The sequence below is a fragment of the Bos indicus x Bos taurus genome, chromosome 12 (assembly GCF_003369695.1).
Source record: "Bos indicus x Bos taurus breed Angus x Brahman F1 hybrid chromosome 12, Bos_hybrid_MaternalHap_v2.0, whole genome shotgun sequence".
NCBI lineage: Eukaryota > Metazoa > Chordata > Mammalia > Artiodactyla > Bovidae > Bos > Bos indicus x Bos taurus.
In genome coordinates, this window is record NC_040087.1 from 50,261,915 (window position 1) to 50,272,952 (window position 11,038).

Consider the following 11,038-nt stretch of genomic DNA (forward strand, 5'->3'; position numbering starts at 1 on the left):
TGGCAGAAAAAGTCTTGGACTTGGAACCATAAACTGGATTCAAGTTCCACTGACTTCTGGACAACTTAGAGAAACACATCCTGTGTGTTTCACAGCAGCCTTCTGCATGCATTAAGTATAGTTCCATTCACTGTAGCATAATTACCTCTTTATTTGTTCCCACTCCCACCCCAGTATCTTAGGTTCTTCAAAGGCAATATCTGTCTTTGTTAATGAATCCTTCCTACCCAAGAGAACATCTGGAATGACTGATGGACTAAATAACAGTGAACAAGTCATTTCACCTCTCTGCATTTATTTTCCCAAATGTACATTAAAAATAAAACAGCTTCTTTAGGGGTTATTATGACTTTTAAAAATATATACAAGTATAATGAAAAAATTCATTGTAAGCTAGGAAGTTACACGTCATCTTTTTATTACTTATGCTCATCCAACAAGAACAACATAATCTATAGCAGAATGATTCAGTGCATGTTATAGCAAGCACCACTGTAATAAAAATCCATGTACAGGGGAATAATATCAAGTGATTGTTGGCAATCTAGGTATCTAAGCAATAGGTTAAATAGATAAATCCAAAAAAAAATTAAAAATGTAGTTTGGATGACCCTTTCAAATCTGTAATAAATTGCCTGGTAGCAGATACAAAAGAAGTTGGCATTTATTTGTAGCCCCATGTTTCCATGACCAGGAGGTAAAATAAGACAAATCCAAAGTATTACTACATGCCCCCAGTGAGTGATCAGGTTTTATAAAGACACATGGTGAGGTGTTAGATATCTTACAAGTAGCATGTAAATAAAGTCATCAGTTCATTCACCCATTCCTCCTTACAGTCTATCCATCCAATCAGCAACTTGAATATCAATTCAATAAACAATGCATTTTACACATATGTTGTAAGAATCTACTAGATGCTAAGTTATCAATGAGAAAAGTCACAAATATGACATATTCAGTGCCTTAAAGTTTCTTACAATTAGTAGGGGGAAGAATTCATGAAGCTGTATGCACAAGGCTCATGCTATGTATTTATTTCCCTATTTAGTGTATGTGCTACATATATCGCTGTGGAGAACTTTGAATACTTATTATAATGCCTTATTTACACATGAAGAAATGTACGCTGACAAGATCATAAAAATACTTTTAACATGGACTTTTAATGTCATATAAAATGTTGTTTTCTTGAGAAACATTTCCATTGAAAAATATACACCTGAAAAAGTTGATTTGTTCACTAAGTCATTGCCCATTTATATAAAATGGTGGATACATGTATTTTGTAAATGATTTAACGGTGAAAATGTGTATACATTTGGTTGCCAGATCTAAGATATGTCACAGTTATTAGGGATGTTAAAGGGAAGAATAATTATCTCTAGTAGGTTAGAGTAAATGAATAGGTCTTATTTGACTTTGTAGAGCCATGTCTAGCACAATGTGAATACACAATATATTGAGAGAATGAATAAATGAATGAAGAATGTTAAAATGATAGCAGCCTGAGACACATAAGTGAGAACTAAATCAAATTGAAAAGAAACTAGAATTCATCTAATTAGTCTCCTTTTCTTGTGGAACCCATTGCTTCTCACCCTCATCTATGAAAGGATAGTAACATAAATGGAATTTGGAGTTTAGATCTAGACTACTCCAACTGGGTAGGTAATGTAATCTTTTGAAATTCCATTTATAAAATGTTAATAAAAATATGTAATGTGTGAAAACATCTAGCACACACAATTTCTGATACAGAATTACTATTCTACACATTTTAATTGATATTTTAGATTTAAATTTTTCTAGGAGCTAAAAAGCCCTGATATTATTCCATTGCAATAATGTGCCAAGACTCCATCCAGTGTCATTCATCCTGAAGTCATTTTTATACCACTGATATTTTCAAAGACACAGGTGAAGACAGGTAATTGTAGAAAAAAAATGTCCTCTTCTTCCCTCTCACCAGTCAATCAAGTGCTCCTAAGCTCTCTTGATTTATCAGTAGCTGTCTATGTGGTATGATATGAAGGATATGTAAAGTTATTTCCTGTTTTAAATACCTTTCTAACAGTCTATCTTGGAGACTAGAAACAACATCATTGGAACCCCTTGTTTGAATTAAAGCAGAGGTCAACCCCTGACTTCCTATCAGGTAGCTCTGATATGCTAAAAAAAAAAAAAAAAAAAAGAAAGAAAATTGGGTTTAGAAAAAGTTTAACATATCAGTGGAGCAAATATGAACCAAAAGAGTAGACCTCAAATCTAGGTTTCATGTACTCCTGGACAATAAAGGGGGAGTTTCTGGGGAATACTGACACTAAAAGACCTCCATGTAAGACAAGGGACAAGGCTCGTGATTACTACTTAAAACCAGGGCTCAAAGAGGACTCTCGTGTTCCATATAAACAGCCTGACCATTTGTCAACCTGCACAATTACTTTATTGGAAGCTCTGAACCCCAGGAGGCAGGGTAACATTGACACAGTCCCACAAACAGAATCTGAGACAAGCTGATTGCTGGCTATGTGACTGAGTTCCCAATGTCCACACTGTCATTGTGGAAAAAAGTAAAATATCATCGTAAAACTGGTCACGGACTAGCTCCCTGGGAGCAGATTGACAGCAACATAAATACGAAAGGGGACACAGGGAGAAAAAATTAGAATCCAACCTAAGTGTGTACAAAAATAAATTTCAGAAGGCACAAAGACCTCTACTAAAAGGAAAAATTAAAACTTTATGAATATACAGAATACCTCAGTGATTTCAGGTAGCATCGCACAACAACATAACAAACACATTGAGGTCAGAAAATAATTTGAAAGTGAGGTCAACAGGTCTTGAAAATGTATCATGAGATGAAAGGGGGTCAAGATGCCTCCAACATTTTTGACCTGAGCAACAGAAAAATAATATGCTAAATACTGAGTTTGGGAAGACTAGAGCAGCAGCAAGGTAGAGAAGGAATATTAGGAGTTATCTTTGGGCAAATTAGAATTGAAGTTCCTATTAGACCTCCAAATAGAGGTGTGTATAGCAAGTTGAAAATATGAATCTGAGCTCTAGACGGAAATCATATCTGGAAACTGAAATCTGGAAGTTAGAAGCTTATGGTCACTATGTAGAGCCATGGCAGTTGATGAGATTTCTTGGGGCGACAGAATAGTTAGGAAGGAAATGGTGAAAGATGACACCCTAAGGAATTCCATTAACTAGAGACTGGGAAGAGCAGAAAGAACCAGCACAAGAGCCTGAGAACGAGTGACCATAGGAGAAAGGATCTGGAAGATCTTGTCCTAGAAGGCAACTGAATAATATCGCAAGAAGGAAAAAAAAAAAATGGCTACAAAAGGAGTTTCTGACAGAGCAAATAAGAGTTAGAGCTGATCCCAGATTCGAGAATATGGAGACTGTAGTGACCATGAAGGAGAAACTTCAGTGGAGTGATTGAGATGCATGTGTGACAAGAATGGCATAGAGGAAAGGAAATAATGAAGTGTCTGTCTGGACAGCTCTTTCAAGGAGTTTTCCTAATAAAGGCAAACAGAGAAATGAGTCAGTAGCTGAAAAGGGAGAGTAGGAAAAATTTTTTTCAAAGGAAAATGGGAAATATGACATTTTGTTGTTTAGTCGCTAAGTTGTGCTCAACTCTTTTGCAACCCCATGGATTGTAGCTTACCAGGCTCCTCTGTCCATGGGATTTCCCAGGCAAGAATACTGGAGTGGGTTGACACTTCCTTCTCCAGGGCATCTTCTCCATCCAGGGATCAAACCCCCGTCCCCTGCATTGGCAGGCAGATTCTTTACCACTGAGCCACCAGGGCCCATGGCATTTTTAAGCTAACAGAAACATTTCATTAGAGAAGAAGAAGTCAATGATGAAAGAACAAGAAAATGAAATTTTAGGAGTCAAGTAAGCAAAGAGAGAATAAGAACCCATCCACAAGAAGGGCGTTTGGCCTTATACAGAAGCAGAACAGTGATTCCTTCATATCATTTATGCTTGAGATCATTTCACTTTTATAGAAACTTGCTATCTATTTTATTTTACTTTATTTATTTATTTTAGTTTTAAGATAATAAGATACCTAGTCACATGTGTATCTCTCTCACGTGCTCCTCACTTTGGGAGACTACACACTCACCCCCACACATGAAGTCAGTGTCTGGCCCATATATGCATTACTTAAATCAAGTGATGCTGGTGAATCCCTCAACGTTTCAAGAAAGTAGTCCTTAAAATTAATTGCTCTAGAAACTATTTTAAAATGTGACTTCCCTGGTCACCCAGTGGTTGAGACATTGCCTTGCAATGCAGGGGGTTCAGGTTCAATCCCTGATCTCACAGCCAAAAATCCAAAACATAAAACTGAAGCAACATTGCAACAAATTTAATAAATACTTTAAAAATGGACCACATCCAAAAAAAAAATCTTTTTTAAAAAAAGTCACACACAACTCAGTTCTCTAGGCAGAGTTATCTGAGCTGAATTAAAATTTGATGCAATGCTTAGAGGGGTAAGAAGATTTCCCATGGGGGGAAAAAATATGTTGCTGAGCACATGAAACTGAGTTGAGGGTTAACACTGACTTGAGAAATACTTTTTGTTTTGTTTTAGAAAATCTTCAACTTTTTAGATACAAATGCAATGTAAAGCCCCTAAAGTAAGTTGATGTAAAAGGTATTTCTGAGTTTCCAATTTCATTATATTTCTCCATTCATTCTTTGTGTGAGCTATATATACGTAAAAAACATTGCTAGAGCTTGGAATAAATAAAATATTTTTGTTATTTCTAGAATGGCATGCTCTCTCTTTTGCTTTCAGTTGAAACAGCATAAGAGTTTTCTAACAGTCTGCATTAATGTGATCGGAAAATTACCAAATGCTTTAAAAATACCTTGCACAGAACTCTGAAGAAAAAAATTATATCTGAAAATTAATTCATGCCACATTACTTTGAGGTTTTAGACAGATTTTATTTGAAAGTAAAAAGCTGAAGAGTTGCCAGGAATGATGTGAAATTCAACATCTATCAATTATTTTCCTCAGAATTACTACAGTTTAATTTAAGCAGTTTCAAAAGCTTAACACTTTCTTTCTTTATATACAGCACTCTAAGCAAGTCAGGAACTAATAAAGGTGTGGTGATTTCAAATGTTCTTATTGTATTTTCACTTCTATAGCTCAGGGTGCCATAATATAATAGACTGGCTGCTGGTTGGCTTAAGCAACAGGAATTTATATCTCACAGTTCTGGAAGCTGAGAAGTTCAAGATGGAGGCTCCAGTCAATTCACTACCTAGGGAGAGCTTTCTTCCTGGCATACCTGAGAGAGAGAGATCTGATCTCTCTTCCTCTTCTTACAATCCCATCCCTCATGACCTCATCTAAACCCAATAACCTCCCCAAAGCCAAATACCATCTGGTTGTGGGGAAGGAGTTCACATGTGAATCTGGGGGTTGGGGGGGAGACAGCCTATTTCATTCATCTTCTCATGCAGTCGTTGTGTTAGTGTTAGTCATTCAGTCATGTCCGACTCTTTGTGACCCCATAGCATTCTCCAGGCAAGAATACTGGAGTGGGTTGCAGTTCCCTTCTTCAGGGGCTCTTCCTCACCCAGGGAATGAATCTGTGTCTCTGGCATTGCGAGCAGATTTTTTACCATCTGATCCTTAGGCAGGTCTAAATATTGCATCACTTTTAAGATATGTGAGGTTTCAGATAATACTTTGTCAAGAAATTTCTCATTGTGCACATGGCAATACACTTCTGTCAAAGTACCAAATTGAGCATCCATAAGTAAGGAATGAAGGGTCATTCATAAAAACCACGGTACCTATTAGGCCTCTAATCAGAACATTTAAACTAAGGACAGATACTTCAGGACACATTTGAGGGGTATTTTCCTCTGAAATCTGTAATTTTACTGTGCTTCAAAACGTCTACAACCTAGCCATGAGTTGACAGGGTTTTTATTTTCTGCCAATTTGGCGATCAGGTTGGTAATGAATGAATCCAGTAAACATGACTTAGTTTGCAATTCAAGTAGGTTTCGTTTTTTCGTTCTGTTTTTAAGTGGAAAAGAAGGAAAAGCCTTTGTCATGTACAAATGTAACATTTGGTTTAAGATCTTAGGAAATAATTTTTGACCCATCAATGGCTGACTTTAAAGTAGAGCTGATTCCCTATCCTTGGCCATCTAAACCACAATTTTGTTTTCCCTAGATCTGACATCTTCCGAAGTGAAGTAAAATAGACTTTAAATATTAATGACTGCATGTGGTGTTGAGCAGAACAAATAACTGACAGGCAATTTCCAGATTTTACACATTGTTCTGGATAGGCTTGCAAAGAGCCCTTTGGCAGGGACTGCCTCTGTAATCTGCGTTGTTTTTATTTTCCTTATGCTTATGTTCAGCTTGCATAACTACAGAATACGATGCATGCAAAAAATCAGAGACTTCGTATGCAAAAGTACTCCCACACATTTGGTGGAGGTGAGCTACTCCTCCTTCTCAAAGGATAAAAGATATGGGAAGAAATGGGGAGAAGGACGAGGGCAAGACTAGATTATAATCAATCTAGTGCATCAACAGAACCTGAAGTTATTTCCACCTATTGTCACGCCAAATCACATCTCTATTTGTCTCCCTGTCACTCTCTCCACAGTGACAAGTCAGCCCTGACTGACATTATTAACCCTGGAACTGCTAAGCATTACTGAATTCAGTTGTAAGAAGGAAAGCAGTTGAAACTATCCAGAGCAGTAAGTGAAACTGAAAATTTAACAGTTCAATCTACCAATGGACTTTTTCCTAGGAGTATAAAGGCTGTGCCACAGGAAACATGAAAATACAAAATATCTACACCTTCAGAAAAATTAGAGAAAGCAGATTTTTAGTAAAAAGGCAAGGTTGCTAGAGTATAGCCTGTATTGGGAAGGATACTGGAAAAGCCTCATAAATTCTTTTCTTTTAAAAATGTTCGTATTTCCAGTTATGGCTTTTTATCATGATAAAAAAACTGCAACCGAAAATATTGCATAGGGCACCCCCCAGCTCCTGCTTCTAGCAGCCACTCATCTACAATGAGTAAAGGTGATCAAAAGGCACAAACTTCCAGTTATAAAATAAATAAGTCATGGGGATGTTATCTACGGCATTGTTGCTGTAGTTAATAATACTGTATTGCATATTTCAAAGTTTCTAAGAGAGTAGATCATAAAAGTTCTCATGCTGCTGCTGCTAAGTCACTTCAGTCCTATCTAATTCTGTGTGACCCAATGGACTGTAACCTGCCAGGCTCCTCTTGCCAAGGGATTTTCCAGGCAAGAATACTGTAGTGGGTAGCCATTCCCTCCTGCAGGGGAATCTTCCTCAACGAAGGATTGAACCTGAGTGTCTTGAGTCTCCTGCATTGGCGGGTGGGTTCTTTACCACTAGTGCCACCCAGGAAGACCCAAAGTTCTCATGACAAGAAAAAATAACTTGTAACTATACATGGTGAAAAACATTGACCATACTTATTATGGTGAAAATTTTGCAATATATGTGAAAATCTAATCAGTATGTCATATACCTGAAAGTAATAAAATGTTATGCACACCTGCTAGGTCACTTCAGTCATGCCACACTCTTTGCGAGGCTGTGGATTATGCCCACCAAGCTCCTCTAATCCATGGGATTCTCTAGGCAAGAATACTGGCGTGGGTTGCCATGCCCTCCTCCAAGGGATCTTCCCAACCCATGGATTGAACCCACATCTCTTACATCTCCTGCATTGGCAGACAGGTTCTTTACCACTAGCACCACCTGGGAAGCCAATATAATATGTTACATGTCAATTATATCTCAACAAAAAACTGCATTGAGAAAAAAAATTTTAAACTTAAAAAATAAAATGTTCATATTTTCTCCGTTCTTTTAACTTGAAGGTCACATTTCTAAAGCCTCAAGACAATTCATCCAATATTTAGGAATATTTATTGGATGTTTGCCTTACCAGGTGCTAAAGAAAACATGCCTTAAAGGACTAGCTCATTGGAGCATACATATGTATAATTTTACAGAGAACTCAAATTAGCTTGTCCAGATGAACACTGAGGTGATGCCTATGAGAGAGTGGCAAGGGGAGGTTGACCACCAGCATGTTCTCCATCTCTCAGAATATTGGGTTTGCAATTACAGTAGGCACTCAAAATTTGATGAATTGTATTTAATGGAACATTAAATAAGAATTCCCTTTCCCAATAAAGAAGATTCTATCTTATCTATGGATTTTTCTAACTGAGTGACCCAACACTGGAAGGAGCTGTGAAAAGATATGAAAACTTCTTTCCTAGAGATTTCTTAGAATAAAAATGCTTCTAGTCTGGAAGCTTGGACCAGACTATGTTCCAAGTCTTTCCCCTTCTATTACTCATACGTATTTTAATTCATATAAGAATTTTGGCTGTGCAAAACATGGAGTATGTATACACCATGTTGTCTCCCTCACTGTTATGTAGCTGTTATGTGCAAATGTAACACAGTAACTGGAACAGGTGTTTCGAACTCTAAAAAGAAAAGAATAGCAGGTGGACTGGGAACAAGAGCAGATTTAAAAGTACCACCAAATCTTGCGTTGAATTGTGATCTTTTTTTTTTTTTCCTCTTCTGATATCCCTTAGCCAGGATTCAAGGCAAGTGGACAAGTAGAGTCCTCTGCCATGTAGAATAAGGGGTGGGGTCAGGGAAGAAGTCCCCTGTTCTTTTTTATTTCTTCACAGATATGGGTGTCCATGGCCATCTTCAAATGTTGCCCATTAGATGCTAGGAACAAGCTGGCCATAGTCAGTAGGCTGATCTTTGCTGTTGGATATCAGACAAGTTTAATTTTGAATGGTAGCTGTGCCACCCGGAAGTACTGTAACTTGATGATCATTTAACCTCTTTAAGAGTTCTTTTCTTTGCTGGGTTTCCCTGGTGGTTCAGATGGTAAAGCGTCTGGTTGCAATGCAGGAGACCAAGTTCGATCCCTGGGTTGGGAAGATCCCCTGGAGAAGGAAATGGCCACCACTCCAGTACTCTTGCCTGGAAAATCCCATGGACAGAGGAGCTTGGTAGGCCATTTCCATAGGGTCGCAAAGAGTTGGGCACGACTAAGGGACTTTCTTTGTTAGCACAATGATAATAACACATTAGAGGACTGGTATGCAAATCACACTCCTGAGTTGCTAAAAGTTTTCACTCCAAGAAAGTATAATGTTTCTGAATTCGTGTATAAAATGGAATGCAAGTTCTTTATAATTTCCTAATTTAAGGTGTAAATTATGCCAGTTCTTCAGTCAAATTTAATGGACTAAAGTTTTCAGAAAAATGTACAGATATAGTTCCCACTCCTGTTGCCCTAAGGTTAATTTTCTAGTTTCCACTTCTGTGCTCAACAAAATTAGGTCAAAGACACAAAAATCTCTGTTTGTCCTTGGCATTCAAATTGGCCTAGACATTTGGATTGCTTCAAAATTGCTCAAGTGAAATAGATTAATATCCCACATAACTTGTTAATTTCCTTCTCAAAAAACTCCCTAAAATGTTCCTTCATAAAGTTTCAAAGGAATGATTGCCCCAATTGGCATTAGAAGGGGATGAACTGTAATGGTTCTTAATGTCTTTTCCTGCTTCTGACATTCTATAATTCCTTGATTTGTAGGATATCCAGAATGCAGAAATACGTTTTTTCTTCTTTTTCCCTAGTGAGCCCTAACTTGATAATCAATACCCATCTCAAGGATAGCTCAAGAGCATGTGTATGAAAAGTTGCAGCAAATTCTCTCATAATAAAACTGAGATTCTTAAGAACAAAGGCCACATCTCTTCTTTCTTTCCTATCACCCACAGCATATTCAGCACAACTGTATTCTCAGATAATCATAACCAGTTTTTATTCCCAGGTCGCCAAAGACTGGGCATTCTGTAGGTTCAGTGAAATCGTGTTGAAACTCAAAAGTAGAACTGTGGCTTTTAAAGGCTGTTTTTGTGATAAAGCAAAATAGTATATCATAAATTACACATAAAAGTTCACTTCTCTGACTGATTCAAAAAGAATCTAGGTAGACCCATGAGTGAAGTGAAGTATGGCAAAAGCCTTTTTGATCAGTAGATAAATAATAAACCTCTTGAGAACCATAAGCAGTCATTTTATTCACATGTTTTCCTATGTTTTCCTATATTTACATTTTTGTTTTCAGCTTTCCATTTCAGCCTATTTTTATAATCTCAAAAGATGACTATAGATTTTCATGAACACTGCTTAAAACCCAGCAATGACCTCACTAAGAGAAGAATTAAGTAGAGGAAAAATACGTAAGGATTGAGCCAATTTTGTCACTATTCAGATGAATCCTTTTAAAAAAGGAAATGTCTATTATGTCTGCCTCACTTCATTTTATTTATCATCCATATTGTGTTTCCCTTAAGAATGATATGAGGAAATTTGCACCCTGACTACTCATGACTGTTATGCAATATATGACATCAAGGATGTCCTAAGTAACTAAGTGAAGACTTTTACTGGGGCTGCTTATATCTGCTGGGCATATGCACAGAGCTTAGCACTGGCGAAATCCATCAAAGATTTACATTCAGATTGTGTAAAGTATGCAAAGTATACTGCAGAGTATCAGTCAACTCAGTATATAAAATTGGCTTGGGGAAATACATGTTTTATATATATAATATTGAAAGAGGAGAGTGAAAAATCTGGCTTAAAACTCAAGACTCAAAAAACTAAGATCATGGCATCTGATCCTATCAATTCATGGCAAATAGATGGAGAAAATGTGGAAATAGTCTCAGATTTCATTTTCTTGTTTTCAAAATCAATGCAGACAGTGACTGCAGCCATGAAATTAAAAGATGCTTGCTATTTGGAAAGAAAACTATGACAAAACTAGACAGTGGATTAAAAAGCAGAGACATCACTTTGCCAGCAAAGTTCCGTATGGCCAAAGCTATGGTTTTTCCAGTGGTCATGTATGGATGTGAGAGTT